The sequence below is a fragment of the Tachypleus tridentatus genome, chromosome 1 (genome assembly GCF_004210375.1).
Source record: "Tachypleus tridentatus isolate NWPU-2018 chromosome 1, ASM421037v1, whole genome shotgun sequence".
Lineage (NCBI taxonomy): Eukaryota > Metazoa > Arthropoda > Merostomata > Xiphosura > Limulidae > Tachypleus > Tachypleus tridentatus.
The window spans coordinates 162,244,622-162,264,641 of record NC_134825.1 but is presented as its reverse complement, the minus strand read 5'-3'; positions in this window follow the sequence as shown (position 1 = coordinate 162,264,641).

The window sequence follows — 20,020 nt, the reverse complement described above, 5'->3', positions numbered from 1 at the left end:
AACCGTCTTTACTTTGTGAAATACTACACGGGCATCTTGGTCCAGTTTAGACAACGTAAACATCTGTGTTTTATTTAAATTAAAGTTTAGTTCGAGAAAAATAAATACTGCTGTTGTTTTTCTTCTATTAACGTTGTTCTCATTGCATAATATTTTAAAGTTGTCAATGTTGACTGGATGTTAATTCGTTATGCTAATATTTTGAATTTATTAATATTAATTAGATGTTGATTCGTTTTACTAATATTTTGAAGTTATTAATATTAATTAGATGTTGATTCGTTGTGTTAATATTTTGAATTTATTAATATTAATTAGATGTTGATTCGTTGTGCTAATATTTTGAATTTATTAATATTAATTAGATGTTGACTCGTTGTGCTAATATTTTGAATTTATTAATACTAATTAGATGTTAATTCGTTGTGCTAATATTTGAATTTATTAATATTAATTAGATGTTGACTTGTTGTGCTAATATTTTGAATTTATTAATACTAATTAGATGTTGATTCGTTGTGCTAATATTTGAATTTATTAATATGAATTCGATGTTGACTCGTTGTGCTAATATTTTGAATTTATTAATACTAATTAGATGCTGATTCGTTGTGCTAATATTTTGAATTTATTAACATTAATTAGATGTTGATTCGTTGTGCTGTGTTAGTAAATGTGTGATAAAGGGTTGTTGCATTATTTTATCCTAATGTTTATTTATATCACTTGTATCGTATCAATCATATTGATACTTATAGATACTTGCGTCGTTGAAGTTATTAAAATTACCCTTCCTTAGACGACCTTTGACTTTAATATTCGGTTTTACAATAAAAGTCACTTTACTGTTTATTTTGTGTTTTTAATGCTTCTTTCCAAATAATTATGACGTTTTTGATTACGTAGTCATGATATGGTAAAACACCTGTTAGTGTGTCTGGGTTTGTGCATTTTGTTTCGTTCGTGGAACTTATGTCGTTTTCTCTTTATCTTTATTTCTGTTTTCGAGTTTCTTTTTATACTTGGCAAACGTTCTAGTGACAATCTGTTTCGAGAAGTGACACTTGTTAACTAATGTGTCAGATATTGGCTCCAGTTCACGCATTAGATTGCTGCTACTACATATGTTAAATGTTGTCTTGTGATAACGTGGCAGGTTTTTGTTGAGTGGGCGGAATCCCACTTCATACGGTTGTTATCATTACTAGCTTTGTTAAAGATTTGAATGTTAAAGCTGTTGGAGTTTCTTTCTATTGTTATGTTAGTGTAATTTAAAACATAGTTTTCAATACGTTGTTATGAGTAAATTTAATGTTATAGTGAACGTTGCTTACGTGTTGTAGATCTGACTGTTAATGTATATTGTCTTCAAATCCACAAAACACGCCTCGCATATCTAAGCTTGTGTAGAGCTGTATTAATGTTTTCGATGTTATTGATAAATAATTCACTTAATCAATGTGAATTACCCATGGGGCTACCCATGTTTAGGCCTTCTATTTGTTCATAGGTTTCGTCTTGATAGGTTAAAGATATTTGTAGTGCAAAGTGGAACAAATCTTAAAGAATTTCCAACCTCAGGTTGTAATGCAATTTGTCGGAATTTTTTACATCATTTCTAGACCTGTTGTTGCTTCATTTTTGGCATCATTGTACACATGGAGTCAACATTAACATTGTATATTGTGATGGTTGTCGAGAAAGTTTTGACATTTTAAAATTTGTTTGACCTTGTATTTATTGTTGTCATGCGATGGTTTGAAAAGAGAATCTATGAATCTCTTAAGCTTGTGGTTACAGCTGCCGTAAGAAAGGGTGAGACGGATATCAGAAGAATTTTGTTTAATCTGTGGAGCATCCAACAAACTAGTGCTACGTGCCTTGGTAACCCTTAAGCTGTTGTATATGTCTTATGCGATGTCATTGTTCTTTTTAGCTTTGAAAGTAGACTAATCAATTGTCTTCTCTAACATCCGTTAAGGTTCTTGGATAATTCTTTGAATTTTACTGAATGGTTTAAATGTTTTTAATAGGTTTTAATAATCCTTTGTTTCTATAACAACGGATTTTACCCTTTTTTTATCAATTCTCCACTATGATAATTAATGAGCTATTATCATTTAATTTTATGGTTTTAAGTAGATAGCCATCCATTTTACAAGATATTTCACGGATGAAATCGCTCAGGTTTTGATTGTTATTTGGTATTTTTGCCTTGAAGTGTCTTTGTAGTTTCATTTTCCGTGTTCGTATCCTGTTCATGTTTATTTCAGTTCGATAGATGAGACACTTTTGGTTGTTGTTTTAGTTCTCAGTTTTAAGTAAGTTTTAGTTAAATAAAAATAAACAATCCACTCAAAAGCTGTATCTTTGGGCTTTTATTTAAAAGGTATGTATAAATATATATACTGCTGCTAAATATGTATTAATGTATAATGTTCGTCACTATTTCTCAGTATGTATACATGATGTTTATCACTACTTCTCGGTATCTAAACATGACGTTTATCACTACTTCTGAGTATGTATACATAACGTGTATCACTGTTTTTCAGTATGTACAGATGATGTTTACCACTACATATTAGTATGTATACATGATGTTTATCACTACTTCTCAGTATGTATACATAATATTTATCGCTGCTTTTCAGTATGTGTACATGATGTTTACCACTACTTCTCAGTATGTATACATGATGTTTACCACTACTTCTCAGTATGTATACATAATGTTTATAATTATTTCTCAGTATGTATACATAATGTTTATCACTGCTTTTCACTATGTATACATGATGTTTATCAGTGCTTTTCAGTATGTGTACATGATGATTATCACTACTTCTCAGTATGTATACATAACGTTTATCATTGTTTTTCAGTATGTATACATGATGTTTATCATTGTTTTTCAGTATGTATACACGATGTTTATCGCTACTTCTCAGTATGTATACATGATGTTTACCAATACTTCTCAGTATGTATACAAAATGTTTATCGCTGTTTTTTAGTATGTATTCATGATGTTTACCACTACTTCTTAATATGTATACATGATGTTTATCACTATTTCTCAGTATGTATATATAATGTTTACCACTACTTCTCAGTATGTATACATACTGTCTATCCCTGCTTTTCAGTATGTGTACATGATGTTTACCACTACTTCTCAGTATGTATACATACTGTCTATCCCTGCTTTTCAGTATGTGTACATGATGTTTACCACTACTTTTCAGTATGTACACATGATGTTTACCAATACTTCTCAGAATGTAGACATGATGTTTACCACTACATCTCATAATGTATACATGACGTTTATCACTACTTCTCATTATGTATACATGACGTTTATCACTACTTCTCAGTATGTATACATAATGCTTATCACTGTTTTTCAGTATGTATTTATGATGTTTACCACTACTTCTCAGTATGTATACATGATGTTTACCACTACTTCTCATTATGTATACATAATATCTACCACTACTTTTCAGTATGTACTCGTATACGTGATGTTTATCACTATTTCTCAGTATGTATATATAATGTTTATCACTGCTTTTCAGTATGTATACATGATGTTTATCATTCTTTTTCAGTATGTATACATGATGTTTATCATTGTTTTTCAGTATGTATACACGATATTTATCACTACTTCTTACTATGTATACATAATGTTTACCACTACTTCTCAGTATGTAAACATGATGTTTACCACTACTTTTCACTATGTATACATAATGTTTATCATTGCTTTTCAGTATGTGTACATAATGTTTACCACTCCTTTTCAGAATGTATACATAATGATTATAACTACTTCTCAGTATGTACACATGATGTTTACCATTACTTCTCAGTATGTATACATAATGTTTATCGCTGCTTTTCAGTCTGTGTACATGATGTTTACCACTATTTCTCAGTATGTATACATGATGTTTGCCACTACTTCTCAGTATGTATACATAATGTTTATAACTACTTCTCAGTATGTATACATAATGTTTATCACTGCTTTTCACCAGGTATACATGATGTTTATCAGTGCTTCTCAGTATGTGTATATGATGTTTATCACTACTTCTCAGTGTGTTTACATTTGTTTACCACTACTTCTCAGTATGTATACATGATGTTTATCACTACTTCTCAGGATGTATACATGATGTTTATCACAACTTCTCAGTATGTATACATAATGTTTATCATTGATTTTCAGTATGTATACATGATGTTTACCACGACATCTTAGTATGTATACATGATGTTTACCACGACATCTTAGTATGTATACATGATGTTTACCACTACTTTTCAGTATTTATACATGATGTTCACCACTACTTCTCAGTATGTATACAAAATGTTTATCACTGTTTTTCAGTATGTATACATGATGTTTACCACTACTTCTTAGTATGTATATATGATGTTTATCGCTACTTCTCAGTATGTATACATAATATCTACCTCTACTTTTCAGTATGTACTCGTATAAGTGATGTTTATCACTATTTCTCAGTATGTATATATAATGTTTATCACTGCCTTTCTGTATGTATACATGATGTTTACCACTTCTTTTTAGTATGTATAATGATGTTTACCACTACATTTCAGTATGTATACATAATATTTATCGTTGCTTTTCAGTATGTATACATGATGTTTACCACTACTTCTCAGTATCTATACATAATCTTTATAACTATTTCTCAGTATGTGTACATAATATTTATCACTGCTTTTCACTATGTATACACGATGTTTATCAATGCTTTTCAGTATTTGTACATGATTTCTATCACTACTTCTCAGTATGTATACATGATGTTTACCACTACTTCTCAGTATGTATACAGGATGTTGAACACTACTTCTCAGTATGTATACATCATGTTTATCACTACTTTTCAGTATGTATACATAATGTTTATCATTGTTTTTCAGTATGTATACATGATGTTTCCCACGACATATTAGTATTTATACATGATGTTTATCACTACTTCTCAGTATGTATACATAATATTTATCGTTGCTTTTCAGTATGTATACATGATGTTTATCACTACTTCTCCGTATGTATACATGATGTTTACCACTACTTCTCAGTATATATACATGAGGTTTACCACTACTTCTCAGTATGTATACGTGATGTTTGCCACTACATCTTAGTATATTTACATGATGTTTACCACTACTTTTCAGTATGTATACATGATGTTTACCACTACTTCTCAGTATGTATAGAAAATGTTTATCACTGTTCTTCAGAATGTATACATGATGTTTATCACTACTTCTTAGTATGTATACATGATGTTTATCGCTACTTCTCAGTATGTATACATAATATCTACCTCTACTTTTCAGTATGTACTCGTATAAGTGATGTTTATCACTATTTCTCAGTATGTATATATAATGTTTATCACTGCCTTTCAGTATGTATACATGATGTTTATCACTGCTTTTTAGTATGTATACACGATGTTTACCACTACTTCTCAGTATGTATACATGATGTTTACCACTACTTCTCAGTATGTATACATAATGTTTATAACTATTTCTCAGTATGTATACATAATGTTTATCACTGCTTTTCACTATGTATACATGATGTTTATCAGTGCTTTTCAGTATGTGTACATGATGATTATCACTACTTCTCAGTATGTATACATAATGTTTATCATTGTTTTTCAGTATGTATACATGATGTTTATCATTGTTTTTCAGTATGTATACACGATGTTTATCACTACTTCTCAGTATGTATACATGATGTTTACCAATACTTCTCAGTATGTATACAAAATGTTTATCGCTGTTTTTTAGTATGTATTCATGATGTTTACCACTACTTCTTAATATGTATACATGATGTTTATCACTATTTCTCAGTATGTATATATAATGTTTATCACTACTTCTCAGTATGTAAACATGATGTTTACCACTACTTTTCACTATGTATACATAATGTTTATCATTGCTTTTCAGTATGTGTACATGATGTTTACCACTCCTTTTCAGAATGTATACATAATGATTATAACTATTTCTCAGTATGTACACATGATGTTTACCATTACTTCTCAGTATGTATACATAATGTTTATCGCTGCTTTTCAGTCTGTGTACATGATGTTTACCACTATTTCTCAGTATGTATACATGATGTTTGCCACTACTTCTCAGTATGTATACATAATGTTTATAACTACTTCTCAGTATGTATACATAATGTTTATCACTGCTTTTCACCAGGTATACATGATGTTTATCAGTGCTTTTCAGTATGTATATATGATGTTTATCACTACTTCTCAGTGTGTTTACATTTGTTTACCACTACTTCTCAGTATGTATACATGATGTTTATCACTACTTCTCAGGATGTATACATGATGTTTATCACAACTTCTCAGTATGTATACATAATGTTTATCATTGTTTTTCAGTATGTATACATGATGTTTACCACGACATATTAGTATGTATACATGATGTTTATCATTGTTTTTCAGTATGTATACATGATGTTGACCGCTACTTCTCAGTATGTATACATGATGTTTATCACTACTTCTCAGTATGTATACATGATGTTTACCACTACTTCTCAGTATGTATACATGATGTTTATTACTACTTCTCAGTATGCATACATAATACCTATCACTGTTTTTCAGTATGTATACATGATGTTTACCACTACATCTTAGTATGTATACATGATGTTTACCACTACTTTTCAGTATGTATACATGATGATTACCACTATTTCTCAGTATGTATACATAATGTTTATCGCTGCTTTTCAGTATGTGTACATGATGTTTACCACTACTTCTCAGTATGTATACATGATGTTTACCACTACTTCTCAGTATGTATACATAATGTTTATAACTATTTCTCAGTATGTATACATAATGTTTATCACTGCTTTTCACTATGTATACATGATGTTTATCAGTGCTTTTCAGTATGTGTACATGATGATTATCACTACTTCTCAGTATGTATACATAATGTTTATCATTGTTTTTCAGTATGTATACATGATGTTTATCATTGTTTTTCAGTATGTATACACGATGTTTATCACTACTTCTCAGTATGTATACATGATGTTTACCAATACTTCTCAGTATGTATACAAAATGTTTATCGCTGTTTTTTAGTATGTATTCATGATGTTTACCACTACTTCTTAATATGTATACATGATGTTTATCACTATTTCTCAGTATGTATATATAATGTTTACCACTACTTCTCAGTATGTATACATACTGTCTATCCCTGCTTTTCAGTATGTGTACATGATGTTTACCACTACTTTTCAGTATGTATACAGGATGTTTACCACTACTTCTCAGTATGTATACATAATGTTTATCATTGTTTTTCAGTATGTATACATGATGTTTACCACGACATCTTAGTATGTATACATGATGTTTACCACTACTTTTCAGTATTTATACATGATGTTCACCACTACTTCTCAGTATGTATACAAAATGTTTATCACTGTTTTTCAGTATGTATACATGATGTTTACCACTACTTCTTAGTATGTATATATGATGTTTATCGCTACTTCTCAGTATGTATACATAATATCTACCTCTTCTTTTCAGTATGTACTCGTATAAGTGATGTTTATCACTATTTCTCAGTATGTTTATATAATGTTTATCACTGTCTTTCTGTATGTATACATGATGTTTACCACTTGTTTTTAGTATGTATAATGATGTTTACCACTACATTTCAGTATGTATACATAATATTTATCGTTGCTTTTCAGTATGTATACATGATGTTTACCACTACTTCTCAGTATCTATACATAATCTTTATAACTATTTCTCAGTATGTGTACATAATATTTATCACTGCTTTTCACTATGTATACACGATGTTTATCAATGCTTTTCAGTATTTGTACATGATTTCTATCACTACTTCTCAGTATGTATACATGATGTTTACCACTACTGCTCAGTATGTATACAGGATGTTGAACACTACTTCTCAGTATGTATACATCATGTTTATCACTACTTTTCAGTATGTATACATAATGTTTATCATTGTTTTTCAGTATGTATACATGATGTTACCCACGACATATTAGTATTTATACATGATGTTTATCACTACTTCTCCGTATGTATACGTGATGTTTGCCACTACATCTTAGTATATTTACATGATGTTTACCACTACTTTTCAGTATGTATACATGATGTTTACCACTACTTCTCAGTATGTATAGAAAATGTTTATCACTGTTCTTCAGTATGTATACATGATGTTTATCACTACTTCTTAGTATGTATACATGATGTTTATCCACTACTTCTCAGTATGTATACATAATATCTACCTCTACTTTTCAGTATGTACTCGTATAATGATGTTTATCACTATTTCTCAGTATGTATATATAATGTTTATCACTGCCTTTCAGTATGTATACATGATGTTTATCACTGCTTTTTAGTATGTATACACGATGTTTACCACTACTTCTCAGTATGTAAACATAATGTTTATCACTGCTTTTCACTATGTATACATGATGTTTATCAGTGCTTTTCAGTATGTGTACATGATGATTATCACTACTTCTCAGTATGTATACATAATGTTTATCATTGTTTTTCAGTATGTATACATGATGTTTATCATTGTTTTTCAGTATGTATACACGATGTTTATCACTACTTCTCAGTATGTATACATGATGTTTACCAATACTTCTCAGTATGTATACAAAATGTTTATCGCTGTTTTTTAGTATGTATTCATGATGTTTACCACTACTTCTTAATATGTATACATGATGTTTATCACTATTTCTCAGTATGTATATATAATGTTTACCACTACTTCTCAGTATGTATACATACTGTCTATCCCTGCTTTTCAGTATGTGTACATGATGTTTACCACTACTTTTCAGTATGTATACATGATGTTTACCACTACTTCTCAGTATGTATACATAATGTTTATCATTGTTTTTCAGTATGTATACATGATGTTTACCACGACATCTTAGTATGTATACATGATGTTTACCACTACTTTTCAGTATTTATACATGATGTTCACCACTACTTCTCAGTATGTATACAAAATGTTTATCACTGTTTTTCAGTATGTATACATGATGTTTACCACTACTTCTTAGTATGTATATATGATGTTTATCGCTACTTCTCAGTATGTATACATAATATCTACCTCTTCTTTTCAGTATGTACTCGTATAAGTGATGTTTATCACTATTTCTCAGTATGTTTATATAATGTTTATCACTGCCTTTCTGTATGTATACATGATGTTTACCACTTGTTTTTAGTATGTATAATGATGTTTACCACTACATTTCAGTATGTATACATAATATTTATCGTTGCTTTTCAGTATGTATACATGATGTTTACCACTACTTCTCAGTATCTATACATAATCTTTATAACTATTTCTCAGTATGTGTACATAATATTTATCACTGCTTTTCACTATGTATACACGATGTTTATCAATGCTTTTCAGTATTTGTACATGATTTCTATCACTACTTCTCAGTATGTATACATGATGTTTACCACTACTTCTCAGTATGTATACAGGATGTTGAACACTACTTCTCAGTATGTATACATCATGTTTATCACTACTTTTCAGTATGTATACATAATGTTTATCATTGTTTTTCAGTATGTATACATGATGTTACCCACGACATATTAGTATTTATACATGATGTTTATCACTACTTCTCCGTATGTATACGTGATGTTTGCCACTACATCTTAGTATATTTACATGATGTTTACCACTACTTTTCAGTATGTATACATGATGTTTACCACTACTTCTCAGTATGTATAGAAAATGTTTATCACTGTTCTTCAGAATGTATACATGATGTTTATCACTACTTCTTAGTATGTATACATGATGTTTATCGCTACTTCTCAGTATGTATACATAATATCTACCTCTACTTTTCAGTATGTACTCGTATAAGTGATGTTTATCACTATTTCTCAGTATGTATATATAATGTTTATCACTGCCTTTCAGTATGTATACATGATGTTTATCACTGCTTTTTAGTATGTATACACGATGTTTACCACTACTTCTCAGTATGTAAACATGATGTTTATAACTGCTTTTCACTATGTATACATAATGTTTATCATTGTTTTTCAGTATTTGTACATGATGTCTATCACAACTTCTCACTATGTATACGTGATGTTGACCACTACTTCTCAGTATGTATACAGGATGTTGAACACTATTTCTCAGTATGTATACAGGATGTTGACCACTACTTCTCAGTATGTATACATGATGTTTATCAATTCTTCTCAGTATGTATACGTGATTTTTACCACTACTTCTCAGTATGTATACATAATGTCTATCCCTGCTTTTCAGTATGTGTACATGATGTTTACCACTACTTTTCAGTATGTATACATAATATTTATCGCTACTTTTCAGTATGTATACATGATGTTTACCACTACTTCTCAGTTTCTATACAAAATGTTTATTGCTGCTTTTCAGTATGTGTACATGATGTTTACCACTACTTTTCAGAATGTATACATAATGTTCATAACTTCTTCTCAGTATGTATACATAATGTTTATCACTGCTTTTCAGTATGTGTACATGATGTTTATCACTACTTCTCAGTATGTATACATGATGTTTACCACTACTTCTCAGTATGTATACAAAATGTTGAACACTACTTCTCAGTATGTATACATCATGTTTATCACTACTTTTCACTATGTATACATACTGAAAAACAATGATAAACATTATGTATATATACATAATGTTTATCATTGTTTTTCAGTATGTATACATGATGTTTACCACGACATATTAGTATCTATACATGATGTTTATCACTACTTCTCAGTATGTATACATGATGTTTGTCACTACTTCTCAGTATGTATACAGGATGTTGACCACTACTTTTCAGTATCTATACATGATGTTTACCACTACATCTCAGAATGTATACATAATATTTATCGTAGCTTTTCAGTATGTATACATGATGTTCACCACTACTTCTCAATATGTGAACATGATGTTTACCACTACATCTCAGTATGTATACATAATATTTATCGTAGCTTTTCAGTATGTATACATGATGTTCACCACTACTTCTCAATATGTGAACATGAGGTTTACCACTACTTCTCAGTATGTATACATGATGTTTACCACTACTTCTCATTATGTTTACATAACGTTTATCACTACTTCTCAGTATGCATACATAATGCTTATCACTGTTTTTCAGTATGTATACATGATGTTTGCCACTACATCTTAGTATGTTTACATGATGTTTAGCACTACTTTTCAGTATGTATACATGATGTTTACCACTACTTCTCAGTATGTATAGAAAATGTTTATCACTGTTTTTCAGTATGTATACATGATGTTTATCACTACTTCTTAGTATGTATACATGATGTTTATCGCTACTTCTCAGTATGTATACATAATATCTACCTCTACTTTTCAGTATGTACTCGTATAAGTGATGTTTATCACTATTTCTCAGTATGTATATATAATGTTTATCACTGCCTTTCTGTATGTATACATGATGTTTATTACTTCTTTTTAGTATGTATAATGATGTTTACCACTACATTTCAGTATGCATACATTATATTTATCGTTGCTTTTCAGTATGTATACATGATGTTTACCACTACTTCTCAGTATCTATACATTATCATTATAACTATTTCTCAGTATGTGTACATAATATTTATCACTGCTTTTCACTATGTATACACGATGTTTATCAATGCTTTTCAGTATTTGTACATGATTTCTATCACTACTTCTCAGTATGTATACATGATGTTTACCACTACTTCTCAGTATGTATACAGGATGTTGAACACTACTTCTCAGTATGTATACATCATGTTTATCACTACTTTTCAGTATGTATACATAATGTTTATCATTGTTTTTCAGTATGTATACATGATGTTAATCACTACTTCTTAGTATGTATACATGATGTTTACCACTACTTCTCAGTATATATACATGAGGTTTACCACTACTTCTCAGTATATATACATGAGGTTTACCACTACTTCTCAGTATGTATACGTGATGTTTGCCACTACATCTTAGTATATTTACATGATGTTTACCACTACTTTTCAGTATGTATACATGATGTTTACCACTACTTCTCAGTATGTATAGAAAATGTTTATCACTGTTCTTCAGAATGTATACATGATGTTTATCACTACTTCTTAGTATGTATACATGATGTTTATCGCTACTTCTCAGTATGTATACATAATATCTACCTCTACTTTTCAGTATGTACTCGTATAAGTGATGTTTATCACTATTTCTCAGTATGTATATATAATGTTTATCACTGCCTTTTCTGTATGTATACATGATGTTTTTCACTTCTTTTTAGTATGTATAATGATGTTTACCAATACATTTCAGTATGCATACATTATATTTATCGTTGCTTTTCAGTATGTATACATGATGTTTACCACTACTTCTCAGTATCTATACATTATCATTATAACTATTTCTCAGTATGTGTACATAATATTTATCACTGCTTTTCAGTATTTGTACATGATTTCTATCACTACTTCTCAAGATGTATACATGATGTTTACCACTACTTCTCAGTATGTATACAAAATGTTGAACACTACTTCTCAGTATGTATACATCATGTTTATCACTACTTTTCAGTATGTATACATAATGTTTATCATTGTTTTTCAGTATGTATACATGATGTTACCCACGACATATTAGTATTTATACATGATGTTTATCACTACTTCTCAGTATGTATACATAATATTTATCGTTGCTTTTCAGTATGTATACATGATGTTTATCACTACTTCTCCGTATGTATACGTGATGTTTGCCACTACATCTTAGTATATTTACATGATGTTTACCACTACTTTTCAGTATGTATACACGATATTTACCACTACTTCTCAGTATGTATAGAAAATGTTTATCACTGTTTTTCAGTATGTATACATGATGTTTATCACTACTTCTTAGTATGTATACATGATGTTTATCGCTACTTCTCAGTATGTATACATAATATCTACCTCTACTTTTCAGTATGTACTCGTATAAGTGATGTTTATCACTATTTCTCAGTATGTATATATAATGTTTATCACTGCCTTTCAGTATGTATACATGATGTTTATCACTGCTTTTTAGTATGTATACACGATGTTTACCACTACTTCTCAGTATGTAAACATGATGTTTATAACTGCTTTTCACTATGTATACATAATGTTTATCATTGTTTTTCAGTATTTGTACATGATGTCTATCACAACTTCTCACTATGTATACGTGATGTTGACCACTACTTCTCAGTATGTATACAGGATGTTGAACACTATTTCTCAGTATGTATACAGGATGTTGACCACTACTTCTCAGTATGTATACATGATGTTTATCAATTCTTCTCAGTATGTATACGTGATTTTTACCACTACTTCTCAGTATGTATACATAATGTCTATCCCTGCTTTTCAGTATGTGTACATGATGTTTACCACTACTTTTCAGTATGTATACATAATATTTATCGCTACTTTTCAGTATGTATACATGATGTTTACCACTGCTTTTCAGAATGTATATATAATGTTCATAACTTCTTCTCAGTATGTATACATAATGTTTATCGCTGCTTTTCAGTATGTGTACATGATGTTTATCACTACTTCTCAGTATGTATACATGATGTTTACCACTACTTCTCAGTATGTATACAAAATGTTGAACACTACTTCTCAGTATGTATACATCATGTTTATCACTACTTTTCACTATGTATAAATAATGTTTATCATTGTTTTTCAGTATGTATACATGATGTTTACCACGACATATTAGTATCTATACATGATGTTTATCACTACTTCTCAGTATGTATACATGATGTTTGTCACTACTTCTCAGTATGTATACAGGATGTTGACCAATACTTTTCAGTATCTATACATGATGTTTACCACTACATCTCAGTATGTATACATAATATTTATCGTAGCTTTTCAGTATGTATACATGATGTTCACCACTACTTCTCAATATGTAAACATGATGTTTACCACTACTTTTCAGTATGTATACATGATGTTTACCACTACTGCTCATTATGTTTACATAACGTTTATCACTACTTCTCAGTATGCATACATAATGCTTATCACTGTTTTTCAGTATGTATACATGATGTTTGCCACTACATCTTAGTATGTTTACATGATGTTTAGCACTACTTTTCAGTATGTATACATGATGTTTACCACTACTTCTCAGTATGTATAGAAAATGTTTATCACTGTTTTTCAGTATGTATACATGATGTTTATCACTACTTCTTAGTATGTATACATGATGTTTATCGCTACTTCTCAGTATGTATACATAATATCTACCTCTACTTTTCAGTATGTACTCGTATAAGTGATGTTTATCACTATTTCTCAGTATGTATATATAATGTTTATCACTGCCTTTCTGTATGTATACATGATGTTTTTCACTTCTTTTTAGTATGTATAATGATGTTTACCAATACATTTCAGTATGCATACATTATATTTATCGTTGCTTTTCAGTATGTATACATGATGTTTACCACTACTTCTCAGTATCTATACATAATCATTATAACTATTTCTCAGTATGTGTACATAATATTTATCACTGCTTTTCAGTATTTGTACATGATTTCTATCACTACTTCTCAAGATGTATACATGATGTTTACCACTACTTCTCAGTATGTATACAAAATGTTGAACACTACTTCTCAGTATGTATACATCATGTTTATCACTACTTTTCAGTATGTATACATAATGTTTATCATTGTTTTTCAGTATGTATACATGATGTTACCCACGACATATTAGTATTTATACATGATGTTTATCACTACTTCTCAGTATGTATACATAATATTTATCGTTGCTTTTCAGTATGTATACATGATGTTTATCACTACTTCTCCGTATGTATACGTGATGTTTGCCACTACATCTTAGTATATTTACATGATGTTTACCACTACTTTTCAGTATGTATACATGATGTTTACCACTACTTCTCAGTATGTATAGAAAATGTTTATCACTGTTCTTCAGAATGTATACATGATGTTTATCACTACTTCTTAGTATGTATACATGATGTTTATCGCTACTTCTCAGTATGTATACATAATATCTACCTCTACTTTTCAGTATGTACTCGTATAAGTGATGTTTATCACTATTTCTCAGTATGTATATATAATGTTTATCACTGCCTTTCAGTATGTATACATGATGTTTATCACTGCTTTTTAGTATGTATACACGATGTTTACCACTACTTCTCAGTATGTAAACATGATGTTTATAACTGCTTTTCACTATGTATACATAATGTTTATCATTGTTTTCAGTATTTGTACATGATGTTTATCACAACTTCTCACTATGTATACGTGATGTTGACCACTACTTCTCAGTATGTATACAGGATGTTGAACACTATTTCTCAGTATGTATACACGATGTTTACCACTACTTCTCAGTATGTATACATGATGTTTATCAATTCTTCTCAGTATGTATACGTGATTTTTACCACTACTTCTCAGTATGTATACATAATGTCTATCCCTGCTTTTCAGTATGTGTACATGATGTTTACCACTTCTTTTCAGTATGTATACATAATATTTATCGCTACTTTTCAGTATGTATACATGATGTTTACCACTACTTCTCAGTTTCTATACAAAATGTTTATTGCTGCTTTTCAGTATGTGTACATGATGTTTACCACTACTTTTCAGAATGTATACATAATGTTCATAACTTCTTCTCAGTATGTATACATAATGTTTATCACTGCTTTTCAGTATGTGTACATGATGTTTATCACTACTTCTCAGTATGTATACATGATGTTTACCACTACTTCTCAGTATGTATACAAAATGTTGAACACTACTTCTCAGTATGTATACATCATGTTTATCACTACTTTTCACTATGTATACATACTGAAAAACAATACATAATGTATACATAATGTTTATCATTGTTTTTCAGTATGTATACATGATGTTTACCACGACATATTAGTATCTATACATGATGTTTATCACTACTTCTCAGTATGTATACATGATGTTTGTCACTACTTCTCAGTATGTATACATGATGTTTACCACTACTTTTCAGTATGTATACATGATGTTTACCACTACATCTCAGTATGTATACATAATATTTATCGTAGCTTTTCAGTATGTATACATGATGTTCACCACTACTTCTCAATATGTGAACATGATGTTTACCACTACATCTCAGTATGTATACATAATATTTATCGTAGCTTTTCAGTATGTATACATGATGTTTCACCACTACTTCTCAGTATGTGAACATGATGTTTACCACTACTTCTCAGTATGTATACATGATGTTTACCACTACTTCTCATTATGTTTACATAACGTTTATCACTACTTCTCAGTATGCATACATAATGCTTATCACTGTTTTTCAGTATGTATACATGATGTTTGCCACTACATCTTAGTATGTTTACATGATGTTTAGCACTACTTTTCAGTATGTATACATGATGTTTACCACTACTTCTCAGTATGTATACAAAATGTTTATCACTGTTTTTCAGTATGTATACATGATGTTTATCACTACTTCTTAGTATGTATACATGATGTTTATCGCTACTTCTCAGTATGTATACATAATATCTACCCTCTACTTTTCAGTATGTACTCGTATAAGTTATGTTTATCACTATTTCTCAGTATGTATATATAATGTTTATCACTGCCTTTCTGTATGTATACATGATGTTTATCACTTCTTTTTAGTATGTATAATGATGTTTACCACTACATTTCAGTATGTATACATTATATTTATCGTTGCTTTTCAGTATGTATACATGATGTTTACCACTACTTCTCAGTATCTATACATTATCATTATAACTATTTCTCAGTATGTGTACATAATATTTATCACTGCTTTTCACTATGTATACACGATGTTTATCAATGCTTTTCAGTATTTGTACATGATTTCTATCACTACTTCTCAGTATGTATACATGATGTTTACCACTACTTCTCAGTATGTATACAGGATGTTGAACACTACTTCTCAGTATGTATACATCATGTTTATCACTACTTTTCAGTATGTATACATAATGTTTATCATTGTTTTTCAGTATGTATACATGATGTTTAATCACTACTTCTTAGTATGTATACATGATGTTTACCACTACTTCTCAGTATGTATACATGATGTTTACCACTACTTCTCAGTATATATACATGAGGTTTACCACTACTTCTCAGTATGTATACGTGATGTTTGCCACTACATCTTAGTATATTTACATGATGTTTACCACTACTTTTCAGTATGTATACATGATGTTTACCACTACTTCTCAGTATGTATAGAAAATGTTTATCACTGTTTTTCAGTATGTATACATGATGTTTATCACTACTTCTTAGTATGTATACATGATGTTTATCGCTACTTCTCAGTATGTATACATAATATCTACCTCTACTTTTCAGTATGTACTCGTATAAGTGATGTTTATCACTATTTCTCAGTATGTATATATAATGTTTATCACTGCCTTTCAGTATGTATACATGATGTTTATCACTTCTTTTTAGTATGTATACACGATGTTTACCACTACTTCTCAGTATGTAAACATGATGTTTATAACTGCTTTTCACTATGTATACATAATGTTTATCATTGTTTTTCAGTATTTGTACATGATGTCTATCACAACTTCTCACTATGTATACGTGATGTTGACCACTACTTCTCAGTATGTATACAGGATGTTGAACACTATTTCTCAGTATGTATACAGGATGTTGACCACCACTTCTCAGTATGTATACATGATGTTTATCAATTCTTCTCAGTATGTATACGTGATTTTTACCACTACTTCTCAGTATGTATACATAATGTCTATCCCTGCTTTTCAGTATGTATACATGATGTTTACCACTACTTTTCAGTATGTATACATAATATTTATCGCTACTTTTCAGTATGTATACATGATGTTTACCACTACTTTTCAGAATGTATACATAATGTTCATAACTTCTTCTCAGTATGTATACATAATGTTTATCACTGCTTTTCAGTATGTGTACATGATGTTTATCACTACTTCTCAGTATGTATACATGATGTTTACCACTACTTCTCAGTATGTATACAAAATGTTGAACACTACTTCTCAGTATGTATACATCATGTTTATCACTACTTTTCACTATGTATACATAATGTTTATCATTGTTTTTCAGTATGTATACATGATGTTTACCACGACATATTAGTATCTATACATGATGTTTATCACTACTTCTCAGTATGTATACATGATGTTTGTCACTACTTCTCAGTATGTATACAGGATGTTGACCAATACTTTTCAGTATGTATACATGATGTTTACCACTACATCTCAGTATGTATACATAATATTTATCGTAGCTTTTCAGTATGTATACATGATGTTCACCACTACTTCTCAATATGTAAACATGATGTTTACCACTACTTTTCAGTATGTATACATGATGTTTACCACTACTTCTACAGTATATATACATGAGGTTTACCACTACTTCTCAGTATGTATACATGATGTTTACCACTACTGCTCATTATGTTTACATAACGTTTATCACTACTTCTCAGTATGCATACATAATGCTTATCACTGTTTTTCAGTATGTATACATGATGTTTGCCACTACATCTTAGTATGTTTACATGATGTTTAGCACTACTTTTCAGTATGTATACATGATGTTTACCACTACTTCTCAGTATGTTTAGAAAATGTTTATCACTGTTTTTCAGTATGTATACATGATGTTTATCACTACTTCTTAGTATGTATACATGATGTTTATCGCTACTTCTCAGTATGTATACATAATATCTACCTCTACTTTTCAGTATGTACTCGTATAAGTGATGTTTATCACTATTTCTCAGTATGTATATATAATGTTTATCACTGCCTTTCTGTATGTATACATGATGTTTTTCACTTCTTTTTAGTATGTATAATGATGTTTACCAATACATTTCAGTATGCATACATTATATTTATCGTTGCTTTTCAGTATGTATACATGATGTTTACCACTACTTCTCAGTATCTATACATAATCATTATAACTATTTCTCAGTATGTGTACATAATGTTTATCACTGCTTTTCAGTATTTGTACATGATTTTATCACTACTTCTCAAGATGTATACATGATGTTTACCACTACTTCTCAGTATGTATACATGATGTTTAACACTACTTCTCAGTATGTATACATCATGTTTATCACTACTTTCAGTATGTATACATAATGTTTATCATTGTTTTTCAGTATGTATACATGATGTTACCCACTACTATCTTAGTATGTATACATGATGTTTATCACTACTTCTCAGTATGTATACATAATGTTTATCGTTGCTTTTCAGTATGTATACATGATGTTTATCACTACTTCTCAGTATGTATACATGATGTTTGCCACTACTTCTCAGTATATATACATGATGTTTACCACTACTTTTCAGTATGTATACATGATGTTTACCACTACTTCTCAGTATGTATACAAAATGTTTATCACTGTTCTTCAGTATGTATACATGATGTTTATCACTACTTCTTAGTATGTATACATGATGTTTATCACTACTTCTCAGTATGTATACATAATATCTACCACTA